General features: G+C 41.7%; 1 protein-coding gene across 3 annotated transcripts in view; it reads left to right on the forward strand.

Moving 5' to 3' along the window:
• The first annotated feature begins 1,702 nt into the window (after positions 1–1,702).
• Slc7a2 (solute carrier family 7 member 2) overlaps positions 1,703–24,865 on the forward strand; it is a 54,206-nt gene continuing 31,043 nt past the window's right edge. The window contains exon 1 of one of the 3 annotated variants that reach the window (XM_034520573.2): positions 1,703–1,887. The gene's annotated coding sequence lies outside the window, so the exon portion shown is untranslated. Of the gene's footprint in view, positions 1,888–2,262; positions 2,399–24,865 lie in introns of those variants that run through there. The other 2 variants (XM_076914046.1, XM_076914048.1) reach the window with 2 other exon arrangements.

The following is a 24,865-nucleotide window of genomic DNA, read 5'->3' on the forward strand; positions in this document are numbered from 1 at the left end:
GGGGCTACATTCACGGGAGGAGAGTCTCTGGCACCTTGGTGGTTTGGGTTTTATCTGGCGGGACACCTGTGTCGTGCTCATATCTGAGATAGGTAAAGATTTATTATTTTACTGAGAAATAAGTTCTGCAGTGTGCTTTGGTTGTTTCTTTCCTTGGGCCATCTATGTAGGGAAGCATGGGATACTAACTCCTGAAGGTCTGAGTCTTCATATTAAAGAGTGGAATTCTCTATAGTAATGTTGTAAGACCCTAAGATAGAGTGCACCTAGGGCTTGTTAGGGCCAACTTTTCCAGTCCTGCTTGAAGGCAGCAGTGGCCTTCCTCTTATCCCAACCTACGTTGAATAAAAAAATCAACCTTGTTCTGAGGTTAGAATAACTCATGATCTCCCATTGCAAAACAATAGTCACAAAGTCCTCTAATTTCAAAAAGTCCAGATGAATTTTTTTTATATAATAGATCCATTGGCCTTATAAAATCAATGACACATCTTGAGGCTTCAGAAGTATGGGACAGAGTTTGAGTGGGCATTTGGTATTAGTGTCCACATGTGTCAATTCAACAGATGTCCTTAAGGACAGTTTGTACAGAGAAATCGTGATAAAATGTGGGAAAGTTTATGCTGATGGCTTTAATTGATTAGTACATTTACTTTGTCAGCTCTCTCATAGGTGCTCTGCTCCAAACACCAGGACTCATGCGGGAGAACAATGGACAACTTCATTGGACACAACCTCTGAAGATAGTAACAGAAATTGTGTATATGTACCATTTCTGGATCAAACTCCTCACTATTCAGTAACATTTCTCAGAAAGGTCCACTTTAAAGAAGAACTATCAGAGGCTCTCATTAAACCTACGTACTGCAGCACGTGAGCACTCGACTAGTCTAACTAGTAGGAGCTGAATAAAAAGCCCTTTACCACAACACGAAGCTGAAAAAGATAGCCCTTCCTACCAGGCCATGATAACATACAATAATATTCAATTCTGTGCCAGGGGTCGGCTTCATTTTTGTGTTAAAATCAAGAGTTTCACATTGTGACTTTAATCTTATCAGAGACTCCTAAAGCAAACGATAGAGCAGAATGAGAAACCTCGCTTGTGTAACTTCTGTTTTTGCTGGCTAGGAAATACCAAGTATCCTTTTCTTTAAAACCCACCTCCAAATAGCCATGACTGCCTGCCTGCCTGTTGACAAGTCTGGATTCTTGGAGTTTTGATTTCTTTACAGGAAGTGGTCCATTTTGACAAAGCACATCTATCTGGACTTCTAGTTTATTATGATCATATACTATTATTTTTATGTTCCCATTTTTCAGTCAGAGCTAGAGACGGGGGAGGGAGAGGGAGAAGGAGAGAATCCTGCTTAGAAGAAACCTCAGAAATGCGCCCCCCACTCCGAGATAGGGTTCTGCCAAGGAAAGAGGGCATTTTCCTTCTGCCAAGCCCTGCGTCTCGAACCCGCGCCCACACACCGGACGGGCAAGCTAGTAACTCACATGTGCGCGAGCCCTGCCCCTGCCCCTACAGAGGCGCGGAGCTGGACACCGCCTTCCTAGAGTCTCCGTGTGGCTGTCAGGGGCGAGCGCTCCAGGCAGGGGTCGCGAGCGCGAGGGAGGGACGGAACGGCCCCGCCCCTGGGCGCCCCGCCCTTCGCCCCGCCCCACTTCGCCCCGCCCCTCCGCTGCTACTCAGAGGGGTGCCCACGTGCCCAGCCCGCCTTCTGCAGCTCGGCGGCGGGAGCTTCTGTCTGCGCGGACCTGGAAGGCGGCGGCCGCTCCTCTAGCCTTCGCGAGCTTGGCATCCGCAGAGCGCTGCAGCCGCTCGCTCGCCCGTCCCCGTGCCGGTCCCCGTCCCCGTCGCGCGGCCAGGGCACTGCCCCAGTAAGTTGCGGAGAGTGCGCGGGGGGGCCCCCAGAAGGGAAGCGAGCGGTGGGGCGCGGGGATCCAGGCCGCGTCCAGCTGCGTGCAGCTGCCCAGAGGCCGCGCTCTGGCGACTGCTGAGCTGAGTATCTGGCTGCCCCGGGCAGGGACTGCAGCTTCGGACCCTCGGCCTTCAGCCTGCATCTTGGGCTGCTACCCTCCTCCTCTGGTCGGTCCCCGGTGCCACTGGCTTCCTCTCACTGGAGGCGTGCAGATCCCGCCAGCGGCCACGCAGGTCGCAGAACTTGGGGATAGGGCCTGACGCTGGGACTCCCCGAGTGTTCCTAGTCACTTTAGTTCTGGGGGACCCTGGGTATTTCTTTCTGGAAGGGCAGCCCGCCTCCACACCCTGCAGGAGAAGTGGTCCCCCGAAGTTGTCTTTTACTCCCTTGGGGTTCTTGGTTTAAATTTGGAACAAGACTTGGATCGCCACGAAGCCTTTTCCCATCCTGCTCTGGATTTGGTACAGCAGGTAAAATGACCCACTGAGCGGGGGATCTGTATGAGTGTTTTAAAGTAAATGGGTGCAGTATTAAGCGCTTGAGTTGTTCTGTGTATTCCTTTTAATCTCATTTCACGAAGTCTTCAGCCTTGAGTACCTTCCTTTTCAGATCGTGGATTGGACTGGTCTGCACCGCCTTCCCATATGTGCAGTGTGCAGTGTAAGGTAATCCTGTAGTTATTTCAAAGAAATAGGCTTTATAAAAGTCGAGCAGTCATAGATGACTCTCAAACTAGAAACTGCCCAGATGCCAGAAGTAAAAGAGTTAACCCGATTCAAACTTTCAAAAACTATGAAAAAATGTCTTCAAAGACGTTTAGGTAATGACTCCCTTGGGACTAAAGTATTAGATCCATGTGGAACGGGGTTTTCTAGAATGGAGTTAACAGAATCTAGGGCTTGGGCTGTGTGTGGTTTAGTGTGTCTGTTCTGAAACTTCATTCTTGCCTGAGGCACGCTTTTAAAATGTGTTTTTCTTTTCTGCCTCCATATTAATATTTATATTCTCGGTAAAGAGCAACACTTTGTCGTCTCTGGCTAGGAGCTGTGAAGTTGGAGAACGCTCTGTTTTTTTTAATATGCTTTTTGTGCGATTACATCTTTTCTTCTAATCACACCAAAGTGGCGTAAAATGATATATCCGCCCAACAGAACATTTTCCCGTTCCTTATGCTAAAAAGTTTCTGGTTGGCAACTGTCCAGGAGTGAATCCGGGAGGCAGCCTTACATGTATCTGCATTTTCAGGCTTGCTCCTTTGCTCCTCACTCCTTTCCCTTGTCTCTGGATGAGTGAGTACCATTTACATTAAGGTATTTTAATCTTTTGGGATATGTCCCAACTGAAGATCAGATTTAAAGCTTCTTGGTCACTGCAGAGATTCAGTTTTCAGAACCCTGACCTTCACCTTGTCAGCAAAGCTCTTTTGATTCCGGTCTCCAGTTTTTCTCTCTGGGCTTAGATTAAGAGTCCGGACAGAGGAGTGGCAGCTGGGAGGACGACAGTCTGGGAGCGTTGGACATTTAAAAAGTCTGAGAATTTGTCGAGTTTTTTTTCACCTGAATTTCCATGTCTATGGTTCACTTGAACACACGTCTGCAGAATTTTAAAGTTTGCGTTTCTTTACAAGTCATTCGCTATTGCCGGCCACTTGCCTCCTCTCCCTTCTAGGTGGCTCTACTTCAGCAATTGTCTTCTCCTGCCTTCTAGTTCAAGTCGGTGGTATTTCTTCTGACACTTTGAGCCAGGACTCTCCTCCTAACTGGCCAGTTCTTGTCCTTTCCCAAAATATTTTTCCCTAAATGTTTTCATTAACCTAGTTCGTGTTCTCTCTCTCTCTCTCTCTCTCTCTCTCTCTCTCTCTCTCTCTCTCTCTCTCTCTCTCTGTGTGTGTGTGTGTGTGTGTGTGTGTGTGTGTTCAGAGCCATCTCCTGGTTTTATTTTGGTGCCAGTCAGTGACCAGCTTTCAGAAGAAAATAGAATTTTGGAAACAATCTCATGCTGTTCCTTGCTTTGTTTTTTGCCAGACGTAGTATGACTATGATTTCGAGGTCTGGTTTCTTAATAGATGACTTTTTAGATGCCAAATATTTAGAACAAAAGGAAATTTTTTAGTTGAATGTGTTTCTAGGCTTTTGTGTTTTGTACTGTGTGCCAAGGGAATATTTCTCCACAAGACTAAAAGCTAAGGGAACATTGTCTCCACTCTCATTGCATTTCCCTAAACACCTTAGCACTATCAAATCTCTAACTAATTCTGAACCTTTATGAAAATATTCAGAATTATATAGATCAAACATTGAACAATAAAAACCAACAAAATGTTTCTCACAGGTCTTCCATTTCAATAAGATTTTGTTCTGTTCCCTCACCTGTGTGACCTAACACATGTTCAGTGTACTTTTATTGTAAAAGAATTGATAATGGTTCCAACAACTTGAAAAAAATGTGTTTTGTCTTGTCTTCTAAATGTTTTTCATGCCTTCACTGAAAACTTATTGGGTCCCTTCAGTACACCAGACGCTGGGTGACCGAAAACTAATTACTGACATCATAGAGGGATTCTATAATTATTATTATTATTTTTTTTGCATTTAGGAAACTCTTCCTTGATGGATTTTAAGAATAGTTTGTTGTTGTTTACTATATGAAAGTAACGCCAAATCTTAGCGGACAGCTTGAGTGCTGTGTCCAGGAACGAAGCGATGGCTGCGCTGTGACCTACATAGATGAAGCTACTATTTAGCTATCAAAAGCATGTATGCTGGGTACCTTTGTTTCATATATAGCTACAAATGTATGTTAATATGCTCAGACATCCTTTCACGTGCTTTTCTGGCTCTTGTCTTGGAAGTGGTAGCCGTGGCTATGAAAATGTGAACTCTACTTTCTCAGACCCGAACACAATGAGAACTCATTCCCAGCACAGGCAATAGCCAGTTCCAACTTCATCTGTTCGTTTTTTTTTGTTTGTTTGTTTTTTTTTCTTCTAACTCTGTGCTTTTCTTTTCTAACCGTTCTGTGCTAATCTCTGGGGTCACACAGAGTACTATTTTTCACATGCTTATGGACACTTTTAGATGCTAGGTGTCACTTTCTGAAGACTTCCCCTGCCCTTATGGCAACATTCTTACTGGTAAAGGATTAGTATCAACTTAAAAAGTAACTATTTGAGTTACTGTGGCTTTGGTTTAAAAGACCGACTTTGAATGCATGGGTTGTGCGTCTTCATTCTTTATTGTACCCTTCAGTGTGCATCTCTGTCCTTACAAAGAGCTGTGGTTCTTCATTTCACTGGCTGGATGTGGATGCTCTATGTTGTTGGAAACCTTGGGTTTTCTTACGGAAGGGCTTTGTTCATCTGAGGCAGCACCTTCAAGCTTGAGGCTGTTGTGTATTCTCTTTTATGCTTTATGCGTAAAACACACCTGCCTGTAAAAGAGTAAAGATAAAGGTAGAATTCATGGAATGAGCTTAGAATGAAGAGCATGCCTGGTACCTGCTAGAGCAGTAGACCAAGGCTGTGGGTGCTGGCTCCTCTCTTTCAGAACTGACCCTGATCAGGGAGAACCAGCAACACCGAGAATGAAGGAATACCTCCACGACCTTCCCTCCAAGAATTAATTTTATTTAAAAAAATATTTGCTAAACAATATATAGCAAAGAAAGTTTATGGCCCATGTTGGTTCTTATTGGTTGTTCCCACAGCTGTGGGAGATAATCCTCTTCTCATGCTGGCTTTCAGACTCTAGTTTTTAATCCCATCTTGTCTACTATGGTGCTTCCTGGGCCATGGAGATGTCCTTCCTCCCAGTGTCCACCTGGTGGGCACAGCATATGGATTTTGATGCCCTGTTACCAGGGGATACTGAGACTACCAGAGTCAAGATGCTCACATTATTCTAGCACTTTGCTCAGACTGCTCATATTTAAGATAATTGGATCGACTGTAGATTAAAAACAGGTGTTCTTCTATAGCATCAGGTAATAAACTTTAAAACTCACCTGTTACTTATTTACTTTTTGTGGAAGGAAACATGGTGTTGGAGTTGATACCTTGGTCATAATTGGGAGAGAGCTTCTTGCATTGGCTGGGACAGCTGCTATTGTCATCCTGGCAAAGAGTGCTGACAACAGTAATCACTGGTGGAATTAATGGCTGCTCTGTATTGAACCAAAAGGAAAAATGAGAGTGTCTTTTCAATTTTCAGCAGTATTTATTTATTTATTATTAACTTGTGGCAGATTTTGTAAATGCAGTACAAGTTCTTTAAAAGGCAAATAAGAACAAGAGACAAACTTAACCTCTTGGGCAGTGGGGTTGAGAACTCATCTGGGTATCACCCAAAATGTCCTCCTTTATCAGAGTATGCGTGCTTCTGGGTTTGTCTTCCCTGCTCACAATGTCTGCTGTCCAGTTTATAGAAGGTCTGCATCAGGTGAAAGCAACTTAATATGCTTCTGAAATTAACATGCCAAATTTACCTCTACACTTGTGCTATTTAATAATGATATATTCAGCCAGATGACTGAGTGCAGTTTCCTAAGTCAGGATCCCCTTAGAATAGGAAATCAGGCTTTGTAACTTTGATCCCAAAATATCCTGAGACATTATGTGTAGAGTTTTCCATAGTCAGAAATTAGTTTATGTTTTGCACATTAATACCTGGTGTGTGTGTGTGTGTGTGTGTGTGTGTGTGTGTGTGTGTGTGCACGCACACATTAATGTTTGGCTAAGAGTTCACAGAATGTTTGTAATTTGCCCTAGCTGTTGTCTTCATAAGAAAAAAAATCAGGACTGAGCATGGTGGACCATCTTCATTCCCAGAATTGGTCAGGCAGAAACAGGCAAAACCAAGTGAAAAACTCATCCTGATAGTTTGTATCAACTTGGACAACTTGAGTATGAATTCCGCTGAGAAGAGCCTGATTCTGAACCTTCAGGTTTTTCTTTGTAGCAGTGTTGCCTGCTTTGTGGACCGGCTTGCTTTCCACTCAAGGAACATTTATTCAGTGGAAGAAAGAAGACATTCAGGGTCCCTATTTCCATCCAGTAGACAGCTAGAGTTTCTACACATTGAGATAAGAATCCCACAATACAGAAGCTGCTCCAATGCCTTTAGGAAGGTGCCTGGAGAGATTCTGTTGAGTGTGCATGGGACAGTTTTTGCTCAGGGGTTCTGTCTCTTTGCTAGTTTAAGATGCCCTTCAGTTTCCAAGGTAAGTATAGCAGTCGGGGACTCACTGAGAGATGTACTGGTGGAAAGATAACATTTTTTTCCATCCCCTGTGATTGATGTGATCAGCAAAGCAGACAGTACAATACAGAGTAGTCTGAGTTTTTGGTAACAGACTTTTCCCAGGGGAAATCATATTCAACTTGATACAAGTTATCAAGAAGAGATTTCATAATAGCCTAAGGATGACTGGCTTCTTTGTGTCATGGTGAAAACGTTATAGCTCCCTTGAATCTCCAATGTCATAGGCTTTTTGCCAACTTCCAGATTCACAGATTTCAGCCAGTGCCTATGGATCAAGGAGTGAATCTGTCTCAGTTTTATCTGATGATCATCTCATTTGAGGATTTATAATCATATCCATTAACAGGTCAAACAAGAAAGGGTAAGAATAGTATGTAATGTTGGGCCGTCTTTAAAATGACATTGAGATCCTTTCTCCTGGTTTGTTGTACATCAAATGTAGAAATCATTGGAAGCTCCCAAACTTAAGTTGAATCAGAGCCTGGCTAAATGCAACTATCAAGGAAGGAATACATCACTCCATGTCTTCTCCTGTGTCTAAGAAGCAAATGACTAGTTCTTAGCAGTAACTTGGTACATTTATTTAGTAATGTGCTGAACCAAAGGCAGTAAACCCCAAAGCCATATTTACAGTCAGTTTCTCTGCTGAAGTCCATCTCTTGCAGAGTTTGTGTGGTTGGGATTTGTAATATTTGGTTAAGGGGGTGGAGGAGAGAAAGAAAAGGCTGTTTGATGTACTGCATTTGTGGCCCAGTGCTCACATAGGGGGGAAGGAGTCTTGTATGTGTGCTATTCATCAAGCAAAGAGCACAAAGTGCATTTGCATGCCATTGAGGAACAGTGGTGGGTGTTGATACAATTTATAGTACTATTTGTGTAAACACATCCTAAGCTGGTGCCTTGTTAAACTCGTGAAAGTGACCATTTCACCTCCAAAGCAACCATATTCTCAGGATTCAGGCATGTGTAAGGCTTGGCTGCCTGGGGATTCAGTTTGTTTTATCACATAAAACAAAACAAGGCACGACAGGATGGTGGTAGCTGGCTTTGCATTCCAAACTCTCCCATAACTTTAAAGCTGTCTTGTGAGAAGTGTCCCAGGGTTCATTTCTTCAGTTCTTCCCCATGGGCAGTTGCTGAGTTCCTGGTACTTACTTCTGTCTCAGACACAGCACTAACTAGACAAATCTCGAAGGGAACGTGAAAACACCTGAGAATGACATTTTAGAATGCCCTGATAGTTCCAAAATCAAGGATTTGAGAAATAGGACATTGAAAATTGACACACTGGGTCTGGAGAGATGGCTCAGCAGTTAAGAGCACTGACTGCTCTTCCAGAAGTCCTGAGTTCAATTCCCAGCAATCACATGGTGGCTCACAACCATCTGCAATGGGATTTGGTGAACGCTTCTGGTGTGTCTGAAGACAGCTATAGTGTACTCATACATAAAATAAATAAATCTTTAAAAAAAAGAAAAGAAAAGAAAATTGACACACTGGATCCAGAGCAGAACATAATAATTTAGATGTGGAAGAAAGTACTGATTTGGTTTACTGAAGGAAAAGCATAAATTGTTAGATTGTACACTTCATGTGGAATTTTGCAAGTGGACATCAGAACCTAACATGTTTGCATATTTTAGTAGAGTGGCATTTGAGGATTTGAACAGTTTTCATAAATGGCACACTTTACAGGGAAATGAACAATATAGACTTAAAAAGAAAACATTTTTAAGTATGTGTTCTAAGGCATTAAGTTAATAAGCGTTAAACCTCTACAGATGGCACTTTTGAGCAAGTAAGTGTTTTGTGTTAGTTCAGAATAAAAGAAAAAAAAACCTGCGTGAGTTTTCATGTTTTTCGGATTATCCTAGGTAACAGCTGGTTTGCACTTAGTTCAGTGACCCAAACAGAAAAAAGAGCAGACTGTGCATAAAATGTCTGTTGATAGTGCATGTTGGCCTCACTGAAATGGACCCTGTGAACTGTCTGCTTAATGAGCGGCACGTTTGCCACATTGTCTGGATCTCATTGTTCCCGCTAGAGAGCACAGCGGAGATATGAAGAGCAAACAACCCAGTACTGTCACTTCAAAAACATCCTTGTAAATTATGTAGAATGCTCTTCTACGTTCCCATCTCTAGGTATTTGTACCTGCTGTCTCTACTGCAAAATGTGGTCAATTATCTCGCTGAACTACCAGAAATTGTACTAAATTCCTTTTGCAGAGATTTAATTTTTCTTTTTTAGGCTGGATGTGGTGGTAAATACAGGATGGGTGCCTGTAGAATCTTGGTGCTTGGGATGTGGAGACGGGAGAGTCAGGAGTTCAAGAGTAGCTCCAGCTGTAGGAGACGCTACAATTCCCCCATCTCCTAACACAACTTAAAAGGACTTTGTCTTTTTCATCTCTTGCATGACCAGACCAGCCTCTCATAGTGTTTAGCTTTCATGGTGTGCAGTGTTGAAAGCTGCAGAGGGTGGAGGTGCATGAGAGTGGAATGAGAAATATTCCAAAGTGCAGGCTATGGTGGCATGGTCCTCTAATACCAGCATTGAGGAGGCTGAGGCAGGAGGATTTTGAACCCAAGGCCAGCCTAGGCTACATAGCAAGCCTCGGAGTCCCCCAAACCAAATGATGTTCCTGAAGTAGAGTAGCTCCCCTAGAAGGCAGTGTAAACACCAACTGTCGTCTTTGTCTTTAATCTTCTATTTTAAGAATAGGACTTTATTTCATCATGTATGATTGTAATGTATTATATGTTAGGTCCACAGAATCAGAATGGTTAAATGAACTCTGATCACATTTCTCACTAGTTTGCTTGAATCAGAATTTAGGCTCTTTTCAAGAGTTGGTAAAAAAAAAAAAAAAAAAAAAAAAAAAAGTTTTCATTTTGTTGAATTAAGTAAAGGGAGAAAAACAGAATGGGAAAATTTTTATTCATCTCTGGTTTTGCCTTCAATAAAATGGTGTATGTAGAACAATATTTTAAGTTTCATTTACAAAACCTGGACTGCAATTTGTACATCTTTAAAGATGAAATATTTGACAATTGCTTGCTAGCATTGGTGAATTATGAGATAATTCACAATTGTAGAATCATGCCTGACCATTCTTCATAAGTATACATACTCTGTAAACATGAAATGCCCATCATATATGTGAGCAGATGTATCTGGGAAAATAAATCATATTTCTAAACTGCTACTATAAATGGCAACATTTTTATATTTAAAGATAACGAATGGTTGGGGGTAGCTGTATCTTTGGAAAAAGGTCAACATTTTCTCCTTAATGTTTTAATGCTCACCACTGCATGGTTGATTTTTTTTCCATCTTTTTCCTCCAGGGCCTGGGGAACAGCGGTAGTTAGAACCTCTGAAGAGTGAGTGGTTAAGCTCCTTCTCTGAAGGAGCAAGTGGCTCATCCCTGCTCATTGTTCCTTAGGATTTCCTCTCTGCTGGTGTTCTTTCTGACCACATTGTGCTTGATGCCACTCTTGCATTAGAGACACCACAGTGCAGCTGCACGGTTTGTGATCTGTGGAGTGCTGACACCAGACCCCATGTGGTTCTCTTCTTCCTCTCCTCCTCTCCCCAAATTACTGAGTAGCCTAGCTAAACCCAAGCCTAATCCTCACCAGCTTCTGAACAACCAGCTTCTGTCAATGCTAGACCTTGTGTACACCCTCTCTGGGGTGTTCCCTTCAGTAAGACTCTGTTGTCCTTGGCCTGAAGATTGTATTTTCTATGACTATGAAGGTGGCACAGGCTCTAAGGGTCTTGTTGCTGTGTAAAGATTCTAAGCTTACCATCTATTGTAACGTAAGAATGACATACTTATCCTTCCTCCCTCTGTGTTACCACCACTGCTTTTTTCTCAGTTCTGACTACAATATTAATACATTGACAGCCCTTTTTAAAGCATATAAAAACTAAAGAAGCTGAACTGAACATGGGAGGAAGGAAAAAGTTAACCCATTAGAAACTTTTTATCCCATCAGTTTATGCCATCATGTTAAGTGTGTGAGACAGATGTCTGCAGTTACTCAGAAAAGGGTTAGTGGTGGATTTTCCTGGCTCCCTCTTGGTTATCAGTTTGAGTGGTTGCTTCTGTAAGTAAAGGATTCACTTAGAGCAGGGGTTCTCAACATGTGGGTCATGACCCCTCTGGGGGTCATTTATCTGATCTTTGGTATATCAGTTATTTCCATTTTAATTCATACCAGTAGCAAAAATATAGTGATGAACTGGCAACAAAAAATAATTCCATGGTTGAGAGTCACCAGAACATGAGGCACTGTATTAAAGGGTCTCAGTGTTAGGTAGGGTGAGAACCACTGACTTAGACTAACAGTTACCACATGTCGAAGTCTTTTCTCCTCTTGCTGTGTTTATTATTGTTGTAGTTATTTACAGAAGAGAAGGAGTTCATGGGCTTACCTTTCTGTTTTGTCTACTCTGTCTCTGAATTATTATTCAATGGCGTCTACTAGCAGGTCCTATTTTTTGCCAAGGCTTTCAAGAACAGCAGATAGATGCTTCATGAAGACCTACTGATCTAAAACATCAGACCTCCCATTGCAGGGGTTGGGGGTGTGGGTTGGGGAGGAGTCGAGAGGAGCTCATTTTCAGTTTAGACCTTTGAAAGCTCAAATTTAGAGTGAGAACTCATACTGTTCACTAAAGGCTGTGTCCTTCCTGCAAGGAAGGTGTCCTTCCCTCATGGAAGCTACGGCATGTGCACCTGTTAACTTCACAAAATAATCTACTGCCCGTGGAGCAAATGCCCTCATTTAAGAATTTTTGGCTTGCTGGCTTAAAGGTAAATTTTAAAAATGGATGTGCATGTATGTATGTGTGTGCATATGTGTGTGCGTGCACATGCACTGGCTTTTAATTATACCTGGCCTTTAATTGTGTGATCCCACAGTTTTATACATATAACATAAACTCTGCTGTCTAAATCTCTAAGTATCCAGTTCAAACAGTTTTCCCATGCTTTTGAATCCTGAAACACTGAAACTGTACCCATAAGCAATCCCTGCCCTCAAGAGCCTGGAAACAACCACCCTATTTTCTGTTTCTATGAGTATGTGAGAAGAATATTATTCTTTATCCTTTTGAAACTGGGTTATTTTATTTAGCGTAGTGTCCTAAAGGTTCATTTGTGTTTTACTATGTGTCAGCATTTGTTTCCTTTCTGTGTGGTGATGTATCTGTGGGTATGTGCTTGCAGACTTGTGCATGTTCATGTGGAAGTCAAAGGTCAACCTTTGCTGTCATTCCTTGGGCTGTCCACTTTATTTTTGACTCTCTGACTGGCCTGAAGCTAACTATGAAGGGGAAGCCAGGAAACCCTGAGGATCCACCTGTCTCTCCCTCCCCAGGGTTCTTGGGGTCAAACTCAGGTCCTCAAACTTTCAAGGTAGCACTGTATCCACTGAGCTTCCAGAATCTGCTTCCTTTTTATAGCTGAGTATTACTATTTTATACTACTAATACCCCACATCTTATTCATCCTGTTATACAGCCATTCACATTAGGGGTTCTTCCACTCTCTGCCTGTTCTGAATACTGCTGCTCTGAGCACAGACAAGTGGCTGTCTCTTGGAGACCCTGCTGTCTTTTAGCTGTATACCTAGAAATAAAACTGCTGCATCAGTAGCATCAGTAGCATCAGTAGTGGTTCTGTCTTGATTTTTTTAGTTTACAGTTCTGTTTTCCAGAGAGGCAGCACTGTTTCCCGTTCCCACAACAGCTTGCAGGCTGTTTGGCTCTCAGACTCATCTCAGTCTTTGGAAGGGATTTTATCATTACAAAGTTACTCTAATGTCTGAAAAAAAAAAACAAAAACAAAGCAAGCCTTTCATGTCTATTCATACACACAGATTTAATATCTTGCTGGTATTTTTCCAAAATTTAAAATGCTTATTCTCAGGATATCTTGTCTGAATAATAGTGAATATCATGAGGTGGGGGGTTCCTAGGATTGCTTCAACATATAAGTAGCATATAAACATTAAATATTCTGTAATGTTCATTTTTATCCACATGTGTTATCTGTTTATCCCTTGTAGAATTGCTTGGTAGCAGAAACACCTTTGTATATCTGTGATGCTTGCTTCCTTTATCCCAGGGTCTACTACTAATTTGGCCCCAATTCAAATTGATCCAGAAAGGAATATAAGTGAATGATACTGTAATGCAAAATAGTAAGGAATTTGTGCAACTAAGGTGAGTCAGAGACCAATCAACTCAGAAAATACTGTGTCCTAAAAGCACACATTGCATGCTGGGAACAGTGGCTGATAAACACTTGTAAAGGACTCGTAGTGCTAGGCCCGATGGTACAGGCCTGTGAGGCTAGCAAATGGAGTGCTTGGGACAGGAGGACTGAGTTCAGGGTCAGCCGGGGCAACTTAGTGAAATCCTGTCTCAAGATAAAATGGACAAGTTGTGTGACATGCACAAAGACCCAGGTCTGATTCCCAGCACTTCATAAACCAGGGCAAGAGACTGAAGCAGGCAGGTTACACATTCCACAAGAGCCTTGGATACCTAGCAAGACTGTCTTAAAAGAAAATAAACACCAAGCAAAAAAAGTAAGAGTGTGTTCAGATGGTATCCCAGCGTCAGAGGCTACATGGACTGGACCAAGTGAGTAAAGGGTAGAGCACTCTCCTCTAATCTTTGGATAAATGTTTTTCTGCCTTGCTGGTAGGTACCATGTCAGAACTCTAAGTAAAAGCAGTGCCTGCTCTTTTGAATTACATGCCGCCCTGAGATAAAGGGGAAAGGGAGGGAATGGGAAGTTGCAGGTAAACAGTGAACGCTGGAAGGGTTGTTGCGTCAGTTGAACCTTTAAACTTAAGAAAGGTTTACCAAATCAATATTTACTTGATCTAAGTGTTATGCTCTGGTGGAATGACCCTTGACCCTTTCCCAGAGTCATCAGTCGTGAGAGCATGGCTGTTAGTTTTTGTTTTTTTTTTTTTTTTAAATTCTCTAGTCCCCATGGTCTTACTGAATGAAAGATTGGGGATGGTGAGTGGGTATGTAGTTTGGTGCACTATGTACTTTAGAATAGAACGCTTGCTATGCAACCCGACTGTGGGTTTGCCTGTATGCAGAGGGGACCAGGGGCTGAACAATATTGTATTCAGCCGCAAAAAGAACTATTGTCCAGCAGCAGCCCTAGCTTCTGATACCTGCCAGGATCACCCATCCTGTAGCCACACGATGGATGTCCCTGCTTGTCGTTACTGAACTCCTGCCTTCTCTCATTGATCTTTAAGTAAGGGCATGGTCTCCAGACCCAGCTTTCCCACCTATCTTGGTAACTCTGTATTGGAATGCTTCATTAGGATTTAAGGAGATGGGTCTAGAGCAAGGTATCTATTCAGGATAATTTTGAGTTCCTGCTATATGCCAGTACCCAAAGTCCCTACCTGTGTATAGCTTACATTCTAAGGGTCTTTATACTGTGTCATCAGGCCTAGCCACACTTTCTTGTCCTCCAGGGAAGGGCCATATGGAGCAACAATGGAATGAAAGAAAGATAAGCTCAAGTAGATGCTGACAGAAATGTCTGGGACTGAGTAAACTGGGCTCTCCACTGGAGACAGCACAGCATCCTGGGAGCTCTGTATGTTTATTAGGGAGGGTTGAAAAGAGAGGCAGTGTTACTACATTCAGCTGAACAAGGTGGGGTTCTCCATACTGATAAACAAGGAGACAGGGATTGTGGTGCACTGTGGGATTGAGGAGACTGGTTTTGTTGACCTCTGTAAGACCAGGTTCTGTAGGGAGCAGTCTTGAGGTGGCAGACATCACATGGAGAAAAGCTATGATAGACATTTTAGGCACACACTGCCAGCACTCTCACTTTGTTCCCAGAGGAAGACTTTGCCAACCTTTGAGCCTGACCCTAATAGGATCTGTAACATGGCTGTGCCCATGTCCACAGCACATACTAAGGACTTCGCCCATGCAGAGCTTTCTGCGTTCTCCACACCCCACAACGGCTGTTAAGAAGTAGCGGTGATAATTCTATGTGAAAACTTCAAATAATGATCCCCATTACTTCAAACACATTCCTTCTGTGGAATAAGAAAATTATGTTAACTGTAACTGAATTACACTGATTTACTTTCAGGAATGGAATAAAGCCCCAGCATAACCTTTGGACAAGAGAAAGGGGACATTCTTAACAAAGCAAAACTATAAAAGATAAACCTTGAAGGGTCAAGACACTTTGCTCTCAAACAGTAACTCAGAAATATGTGAAGAGTTCAGAACAGTCGATATTTGAGAAGCCAGAAGTTAGATTAAGATTGTGACGTGTGTACAGGGTTTTTGAAAGCACGATGTGATCGCACAAAAATCTTCAGCTTCTTATTGCAAATAGCCTCAGTTTAAATCACTGAAGGATTTTACAGCCACAAGAAACAGGCTTTCAATATACAGTAGCATTCTTGACACAGTGCTTATCTAGAAATTTTTTTTTTATCTTTAAAGACTGATTTTCTATAATGCTTGCCTGACAAAATTCTGCATTCTCCTTCAGCCCGTAGTGGCTTTGGGTATTTTAACATTGAAAGGTTAAAATGTCATGCAGATGAAATTTTAAAATTTCAAAGCTTTTCAGATATATATGTTGGTAACATTGCAATGACCTCCAAATGCCTTTTTATCTATCGGCTAAGTGTTAGGTGGGCTGCCAAGAGCCCGGGAACAGGAAGAATTTGGCATTTTCCCATTGCTTCTAGGTTTATTTGGGGGCAGAGCAAACAGTAGAGGCTTGCTGGCCATATAGACCTTGAGTGCAGATGTCTATAGTTTTGAGTACTTTAATATTGCTGAGTTTGAGTTTCATCCTCTGAAGACAGGCTGAGGTGCTGAGGAGACAGTAATGTACACACGTCAGGAGCCTTAATGGGTAAGAAGAGTGAAGAGCCTCTGCTATTTCCAGAGTTCTATCCCAAAGTCTGGTGTAGGACAGCCTTACTTAAAAGTGGAGTCCTGGGTCTGGGGATTTGGCTCAGTGGTAGAGCGCTTGCCTAACAAGCACCAGGCTCTGGGTTTGGTCCTCAGCTGTGAAAAAACAAAAAAGAAAGAAAGAAAGAAAGAAAGAAAAAGAAAGAAAGAAAGAAAGAAAGAAAGAAAGAAAGAAAGAAAAGAAAAGAAAAGAAAGTGGAGTCCTTCTTCAATCACGCTCTTCTCCCCATATGATACTCTGAGATATTTGTTCCTTTTATTTTCCTTTTTCTTCATCCCCCTGCCTCATCCCCATGGATCAGAACTAAAGAAAACACTATATCCGTCAGCCCTGTGGACTTGCGGTTTCTCTGCTGCTACTATACTCAGCTGGATGATGTAACCATTAGCTAACATTGGCCCCTCACCAAGCTATGGCGACAAGTTTCTTTCCTGAAGGCATGCTCCGGGTAGTATTTCATCTCAGTTTAGAAGGCCTGCTTCATAACAGGACTATTTATTCGTAGAGAACTGCCCATGCCTTACTTTCTGGACTGTGGTAACTAACACTTTGGTCATTCTGAGCACTGTTTGTTCAAGCTAGTGCCCATTATGGGGAAACTGAGCTCTGATAGAAGTACAGACTTCAAGCTTACCTTTTCAGATAGTGCACCCCAAAACTTCACCCACTGTAGCAAAATACAAGGGTAGCAAAAGGGTAAAAAAGGGAGAGGTTATATTCACTATTGATCCCCTGCATTCTTTCTAAACTGCTAATACATATCACGTGCACATTACAGCCTATTGTGAACAGTCAGACAGAATTGGTTCTGTGTCCTAACTTGGTGTGCCCAGTGTCTTTGTCTATTCAAGGTGCCATAAGAAATAATCATAGATTGGGGGCTTAAACCATGGGCATTAAGTTGGTATAATTCTGGAGGCAAACGATCTGGGAGGCAGCCTGGCAGGAACTCTGGTCGTGGCTCGCTTGGCTTGTAGACGGTACCTTTGTTCTGTCTTGACATGGTGGAGGAAGACTGCCAGCTCCAGGGTTTATTAAAGACACGCTTGCGTCATGGAGGATGGGAGAAACCCACCCACATGGTTTCACAGAACCCTCATTCCCTCCCAAAGCGTCTATCTCCAAACACCATCACAGAGTTAAAACATTCAGGTGAATTGCGGGGAGATACAGTCCATACACTTAGCTGGTGCTCAGTCTTTCTGGTTTTGTCACCTATAAACTAGAGGTGATAATAGCAACCACAGCACTGAGTAGTTGTGTTGCCCTTAGGAGTCTCAAGTTCATGCTCCCCGATGAAGGTTGCTCACATAGACACACTAGTCTGTGGATATATATATTATAAACCCATCTCATTCCAGGAATTTACTAGAACTCTTAAGTTATAGAGTGATGGTTAAATTCTCTGTAGTCTTGTCAAAGTCTGTCTTCTATATTCCTGACCAATTCCTCCCAGCTCTGTCTGTTCAGGCCAGCCTTCACCCCGGATGTGGGATTGCTGACAGACTCCTTTTTTGTCTTTGCTACTCCATCTTGTCTCACCTATCTACTTCAAGATGATGTATGTTTTTAGAAATGGGAAGAGAAAAGGCGTCTCTTCAGGTCTTCTGAGCCAGGACAGGCAGTTACTCACACCAAACACATATTCTCTTCTTCCCCGGATGGCCCAGCTTGCTTAGTCTCTACAATATCTTCCCCATAAAGCCTTCGAAAATGACTGAAGAACAGCACTCCAACTCGTCTGTGAACCCTGGTTCATTTTAAATAAGTCTCTGTGTGGTCATTTTTGAACTGGGGCAGGCATAGAAAAAGCTAAATAGTTATAGGCATGGGATGAAATATCTATCGCCCAACCATGAATTCAGAGACAATGTAGTTTTGTTTTTTAAACAATTTGTGATTGCCATCACAAAACACAGACACTAAATGTATATTCTATTTAAGGTCTTTAATGTTATTTTGGTGCTGCTGGCTACCTCTTCAGAGCACCAAGAAAGCTTCATGGAGAAATCAAAATTTGAGAAATACAGAGGAGGAAGAAAAGGGGTAGAGGAGTGTTAACTGACTTAATCCTAAGTGAGATTAATGCCAGACATACAGAATAGACGAGACTTTGAATGCTGGCCAAGTTTATGTGTGGGTGCTTACCTGAGTGTCTGAATCACATCAGTGAACAACTGGAGAGGTTCTGGGAGCTCAGAACCCCAGATTGAAGGGCTGCAGTGCCAGAGGTTCCTATGAGCAGTGGTAGTGACATTATCCTATGTATAAATCTCTTCATCTTTAATAAAGAGGATATAATATTTTATCATATTCATTTTATTATTATGCATATATTTATTAAACAATGTATTTATATATCACTGTCTTACTACTCTATTGTTGCTCTGTGAGTGCAGAACTACTGTTTAACATTCCTAAAGTATGCAGAAAAGCCTGTCCTTCTGGCTATATGCTCTAAGGTATTTAAGTTGCTGAAATATTTGAGGCTGAAATGACCTTTTGTAAACCTGTGTTGGGCTGAGCATTTTTTAGATTTTTATTTTGAAAGAAAACACATAATGCCATCATGGTATTTGCTCCTAGACTTGTTGATATTATTGATTGAGCTAACATATGCGAGGTAACTGTAATTCTTTTGCTGATTCTACTCTCTTCCTCCTTTTGCCCTTGAGCCCTCTTAAGACACTTGCCTTAAAAAAAAAATACACTTAAAATATGAAATTGTATATTTTGCTAGAAGGGGGACAAAGAAATATTTATATTTCAAGAGAAAATGGAGGGAAATACTTGTAGGACTTAGGCAATGTTTGGTGCACTTTGTGTTTTTCTCATATAAATAAACAAAGAAAAAAAGCTTGTAAATGACCCGTTCTTGTTCTTTGTGATTCATGGTAAGGGAACAGAGTGTGTGGCTGTAAAAATTTACATCAGATTAATTTGGCAGGATGCTGATAGCCCTTTTAGGGCGCATTTCTGGTCTGGTAGTTTGACACTCCTGTGTGCATTGGTAGACTCTGCCCTTCTACCCACATTAGCTCCTGTCTACCACCATGTACTGCCTCAGAAACTTCCCTGTCAGAGCACACAGTGAAGGCAGCCATGCCAGGACTGGGCTCTGTGTGAGCCAGTAGCCCCAGAAAGAGGTTCTTCATGAGGAGTTGTGGCTCTGGGCTCTGGCCTTCTTTCAGCTTTCTGGCAGTGACTGTCTCATTAGCATGGGGTGCTGGGATATGCTTGGCTCAGGAGGAAAACTCCAGAAAAACCAGCTCTTGTATCCATGCCCAGGGTGATGTGTTCCTGGCGCCCATCTAGTCGTACAAGGAAGAAATCAAACCCAAATGTGGAGGCAAGCTGCTTTCATTTTCCTGTTTAAAGTGTTCTGTTATGCACCTCTCGTAGTGAAGTGTTGCCCAAAGGCAAAGCTTAAAAAACTGTGTTTGGAATGGTTTTTAAACTGAGCCTATAGGGGCCAGTGAGACAGCTCAGCTGATAAAGGCCCTCGGTGCAGAGACTCACAGCCTGAGTTCAATCCACTCGGTAGAAGGAGAGAACCAACTCCTCCCAGCTCTCCCTTTACTTGTGTGCCATGGTGTGTACAAATACAGTCAATCAATTACATTTAAATGGAGATTACAAAGACTTACAAATCCGTGGGAATGCATTAATGACTATAGTGGCTGCAGAAACTCAACTTCAAACAAAGAAGGAAATTATCTGCTTTATAATCTGGAAACTATCTTGGAGACATCTATATCTATATCTATATCTATATCTATCTATATCTATATATGTAATCTGTATCTATATATCTGCACAAACGTGGCTTGGAGCTTGCAAGATCATGTGCCCTGTGCTGTATTACCTAGGTAAGTGACTGAAAAGAGAGATTGGGTAGGATGTTTGTTATATTTTATCATGTTACCTTGGGTGATGTAATAAGAGAGTTCTGCTTGTCCCCACTGTCTGATTCCCTGTTTTAACCCTGGCATGCTCACGAACACCTGAAGAAAAGAGCAGAGTACCCTCTAAGGGTACTGTTGCATATGGACTAATTCTAGCTAATGTTCTGTGAGGCACAGTGGCCTTCGTGACTTCTAGGAGGGGTTCTTCTCACCCCCATCAATATCAAACTGATGGGAATTCAGATACAAGGGCTGGAGTTTAAAGAGCTCTTCCAATCACCAGTTTAATTTAAGGCTGTATAGCAGGCTAACAGCAGGCAAGCTGTAAGAATCTCATGTCTCTGGTCTGTAGACAGAAGGCAGATGGCCTTAAGACCTGCCTAACATGACAGGGAAATGAGGCCCTGGTTCAGACTGCTGCTTTCTGGATTTTCTGACATTGATATTGGACCATAATTCTAACACAAGGACTTTGTGGTCAAAATAAAGACAAAAAAAAAAAAAAAAAAAAAAAAAAAAAAGAGGTTTCAGTTTTCAATATAGGAGAGTTTTTAAGATAGTGAACAATGTTAAGACCAGAATGTATTGGCAAGCTCTTGGATGAAGGATTAAGACACTCGGAACATAGTTTCTAGGAGTTTATATTTGTTATTTTTGTATAAAAGCAGAACATTTGAAAGCTTGGAGCAATTTTTTTTTGAGGTCTGAAATTCTATGAAACCTATGAACTGTATTCTGAAGTTTTTGAGTATATGCATAAGCTTCCAAATGTTTGAGTTTTTAAAGTAAATTTGTAAGTAAAGTAACTAATTGGCTACTGGCCATTGTCAGAGTTGCCTGATAAATAATTTCCTTTCCAGCTTCAAAGTTGTATAAGTTTTTACACGTTTATCCTGGGCTGGAGATGTGTGTGGATTCTCTAGTTCCAGATGAAATGTCAAAACATGTTGATTGGTACATTTGTTTATTGCTTCTGCCCACAGTTGTGTTTTTATTTCCGTAAGGGTAAAAACTTTGTGTTATTCATTGTGGTGTTTTGTATATGCTTTGACCCAGGAAGTGGCACTATTAGGAGGTGTGGCCTTTTGGAGTAGGTGTAGCCTTGTTAGAGGAAGAGTGTCATTCTGGGCATGACTTTAAGACCCTCATCCCAACTGCCTAGAAGCCAGTCTTCTCCTAGCTGCCTTTGAACAAGAGGTAGAACTCTCAGTTCCTCCAGTCCCATGTCAGTCTGGACACTGCTATGCTCCCACCATGATAATGGACCGAACCTCTGAACCTAAGCCAGCCCCAGTTAAATGCTGTTCTTTATAAAGGTTGCCTTGGTCATAGTGTCTGTTCACAACACTAAAACCCTAACTAAGACATTCATGTTCCTTTCTCAGTGCCCAGGACAATGACAGTTTAGAAATGGATCTAATCAAGTGAACTGTCTGCATGATTTGTAGTATTGATGGCCTTATGTGTGTTCGAGATTTACAACTTTTATTTTTAATGTCAATAACTAAAGTTGAAGCCTGTCCTTATGGACATGCATTTGTCACTTTGTCTCTGTGGTTCTTTGTTCTTACTTCATGTATGTTGAAGCTGTTTTACTAGTCCTTTATGTTAGACGTGACTCTTCAATGTGATGTTCTGTGGGAGAAGCTTGGTCCTCAGTGTGGCAAAGTTGAGAGGCTATAAGACATTTAAGAGTGGTGCCCGGCTGGAGTTGGTTATGTCATTGGAGTCATGACCCTCTGAAGGGTAGTCCTTGTCAGTTCTAAACTAGCTCTCACAAGAATGTTGGTGCTAATAGTATGAATATGGCTTATTTTGTCATGTGATCTCTCCTCATGTTCCCCACGTGATGCCATTCATGATGAAGCTAACACAATGCTCCTGAATCTCTTGTTAATTGAGTTAATACCTTCATGTGGGAAGTACCCAGCTTCAACCATTTTGTTATAGTCACAAAATAGGCATATGTATATATTTTAAGAATAATTTATCCCTAATAAGTTGTATTTATTCTATTCTATAATGAGTCTTTTAGCCTTAGAATTTATCTCATAAGCTACTGTTGTTTTAATTACTTTTTTTCTTTTTTGGGGGGATATTATTGTCATATGCCTGGTTGTTTTGCCATCATGTGTTTGGTTATAACATTGACTGATCCTTTTCCATCTATCTCCAAAATTTTCATTTTTTTTTTTTTTTTTTTTTTTTTTTTTTTTTTTTTGGTTTTTCGAGACAAGGTTTCTCTGTGTAGTCCTGGCTGTCCTGGAACTCACTCTGTAGACCAGGCTGGCCTCGAACTCAGAAATCCACCTGCCTCTGCCTCCCAAGTGCTGGGATTAAAGGTGTGTGCCACCACCACCCGGCTCATGTTTTTTTTTTTTTAATGTGAAGAATCATTAATGACACATAAAACCAGAAAATTAAAAATCCAGAGGATAATCACTGTTGTTAAAGGGAATTTTTTTCAGTCATGTTAATATGATTTTTGGTACTTTCAGGTGGTTGTGCCTTAACTAGTCACTATTGTGTGTCGTGTTTCTGACATGTTAGGTCCTTGCATTATTGGGTGTCTATTTGCTGTTCCATTTCTCCCCCTCCACCTGTGTGAATTAACTTGTGCTAAGTTCCATTTCTTTTAATGCTGAGAGCTGCAAGTCACCATATACTGTCTAGGTTGTAATCAATGTTTTTCAAGAGGACTGTTTGGCACTTTTTTGATTTTAATCTACCTGATTACTTCTCTGCCTTGATTCATATTTTTAAACAGTAGTTTGATCTTTTACATTTTTATACTCAGCTGTGATTTCCCATTATCTGAAGCTTTAGAAGAGTCACTTTTATATGCCATTGTTTAGTTTATAGCATCCTGGCTTATTTTGTTGTGTGCTTGGAAAATTTTGGTTGTAAGCCCTTAATTTGCTTAATTGAATCTGTGGAAATGTTGAAGCCCTAAACTGAGCAGGCTTTCCTCCCAGGAGGATTTGCATTCATGCAGAATACAGGCCATGAGTCTGTTTTATTAGGTACACAAAAGTGCTACTGACCTTGGCCACTCAGCCCTGTTCTCATGCTGGGGACTGACACTCTGGTTTCTGCCCTCTGATCTTGCACTTTCACAGACATCTGACTCCTTATTAGCTGCACTTTCACTGTTCTGCTTCTGCCTCATTCATATTCTCTCCCTCCCTCTCTCCCAGATTTCCTCCCCTTTCTTTTCTCCCTTCCTCCTCTGTTCCCTCCCCTCCTTGTGGACCTTCCATTGCCTTTTGCTGAATGCCACTAAACTGCTCTTCGATTGCCTCAGAATTCAGCCGAGGTTTGTAAGCAGTCTCCTGCGCAGCCAGCCCACCCTAGCTCTGGAAATTGGATTCCCTACTTAGTTGCCAAGAATGAATAGTCTGTGGATGCTTCATACATACACTTGTGATACGGGAAAGGTGGTCTGACAACCTGTGACATTCAACAATGACAAATGTCGATAGGCTAGAGCCTCTAAACTCTCAAGTCTCCTGATATTTGAAATACATGTTGACCCTCTGTAATCTCAAACTCTGAAATCCCAAATCCTCTCAATCTATAATTTATTGAGCTCAAAAATTTCAGATTTCAAATATTCATACTGGAGGGATAAAAGTCAATAAATACTCCAAATTCTCCAAACTTGTTTAATGTGAGACACTTTCTGGTGTCAAGTGTGTCAGATACTTAGCTGGTACTAAATTACCTTATCCAGTGAAGATGCTAATGTCTATTAAAGGACTTTCAGGGATAGAAGAAGAGGTGAGCTAGAGGGAAGCAGAGTGTGTCCCTGTGCTCTCCCTCCAGGTCCCCTGCAATACCTTTGGGCATTCCTTAGAACTCCCCAGATAGAGGTTGACTGGGAAGAATCAACTGTCATCTATCTCATCAGCTGTCATCAGAGAAGGGAGAGAAACGGTAGTGGGAGGCTGGTGGGAAATCCTTGGGTCTTATCTTTCTCCTTTAAGGGTTATCAGCTCTCTCTTTCATCAGAGATCCTAATTTCTATGTAACTACATTCTTTCTAAATAAAAGTAGGAAGTTCATATAAATGGAGTAATTTTAGTGTTCCAAAATAAAAATTTCTAAACATCTATCTTTAGTGTGTGTTACATAATTAAATTAATAATAGCCCCTTTCCCCCCGAACCACCCACCATCCATGGAGTGCCTGGTCTGTAGTAGACACTTAACATGGGTGTCTTGTAGGATCTTTACAGCAGCCTGATAAGAACAGTGTCTAGCCAGTCAAAAAAGCAGATATCAGCATTAAAAAATCTATCTCAGCTGCAATCCCGTGCTGTGTTCACATTGGGTACTGCTTTTATGGGCTGTTTTGGTCACTTGTTAGACCAAATGAACACACATGCTAATAGAATGCCATCTGATTATTGCCAGCTTTTAAAATGTTTGGTTTCCCATGAGCGGCCCCTGGAAGAAGAGCTTTGTTATTGTTACCTCTGTAAAGGGTCAGAACAAAATAAAACAAAACAATCTGTCCCCCCACTGTCCCCTTTCGCCATTCAGAAGTGAGGAAATTACCAAAAAGTATTGATTGGGACAACAGTCAAGGGTGACACAGAGTCAGCTGTGTCCCTGTGTGTAGATAAGGATGAATGTGAAATATTGTCCCTGTTTTCTCTTTATTGTATGATTTTAAAAATAGCCTTTTAGTCCATAAGGTTTGCCTTGACTCTGTAGGTGAGGTGTGCCTCTGCTTATGTCTTACATGGGCTAGGATGTTTATCTACATCAC

This window comes from Arvicanthis niloticus, chromosome 16 (assembly GCF_011762505.2).
Source record: "Arvicanthis niloticus isolate mArvNil1 chromosome 16, mArvNil1.pat.X, whole genome shotgun sequence".
NCBI classification, from domain to species: domain Eukaryota; kingdom Metazoa; phylum Chordata; class Mammalia; order Rodentia; family Muridae; genus Arvicanthis; species Arvicanthis niloticus.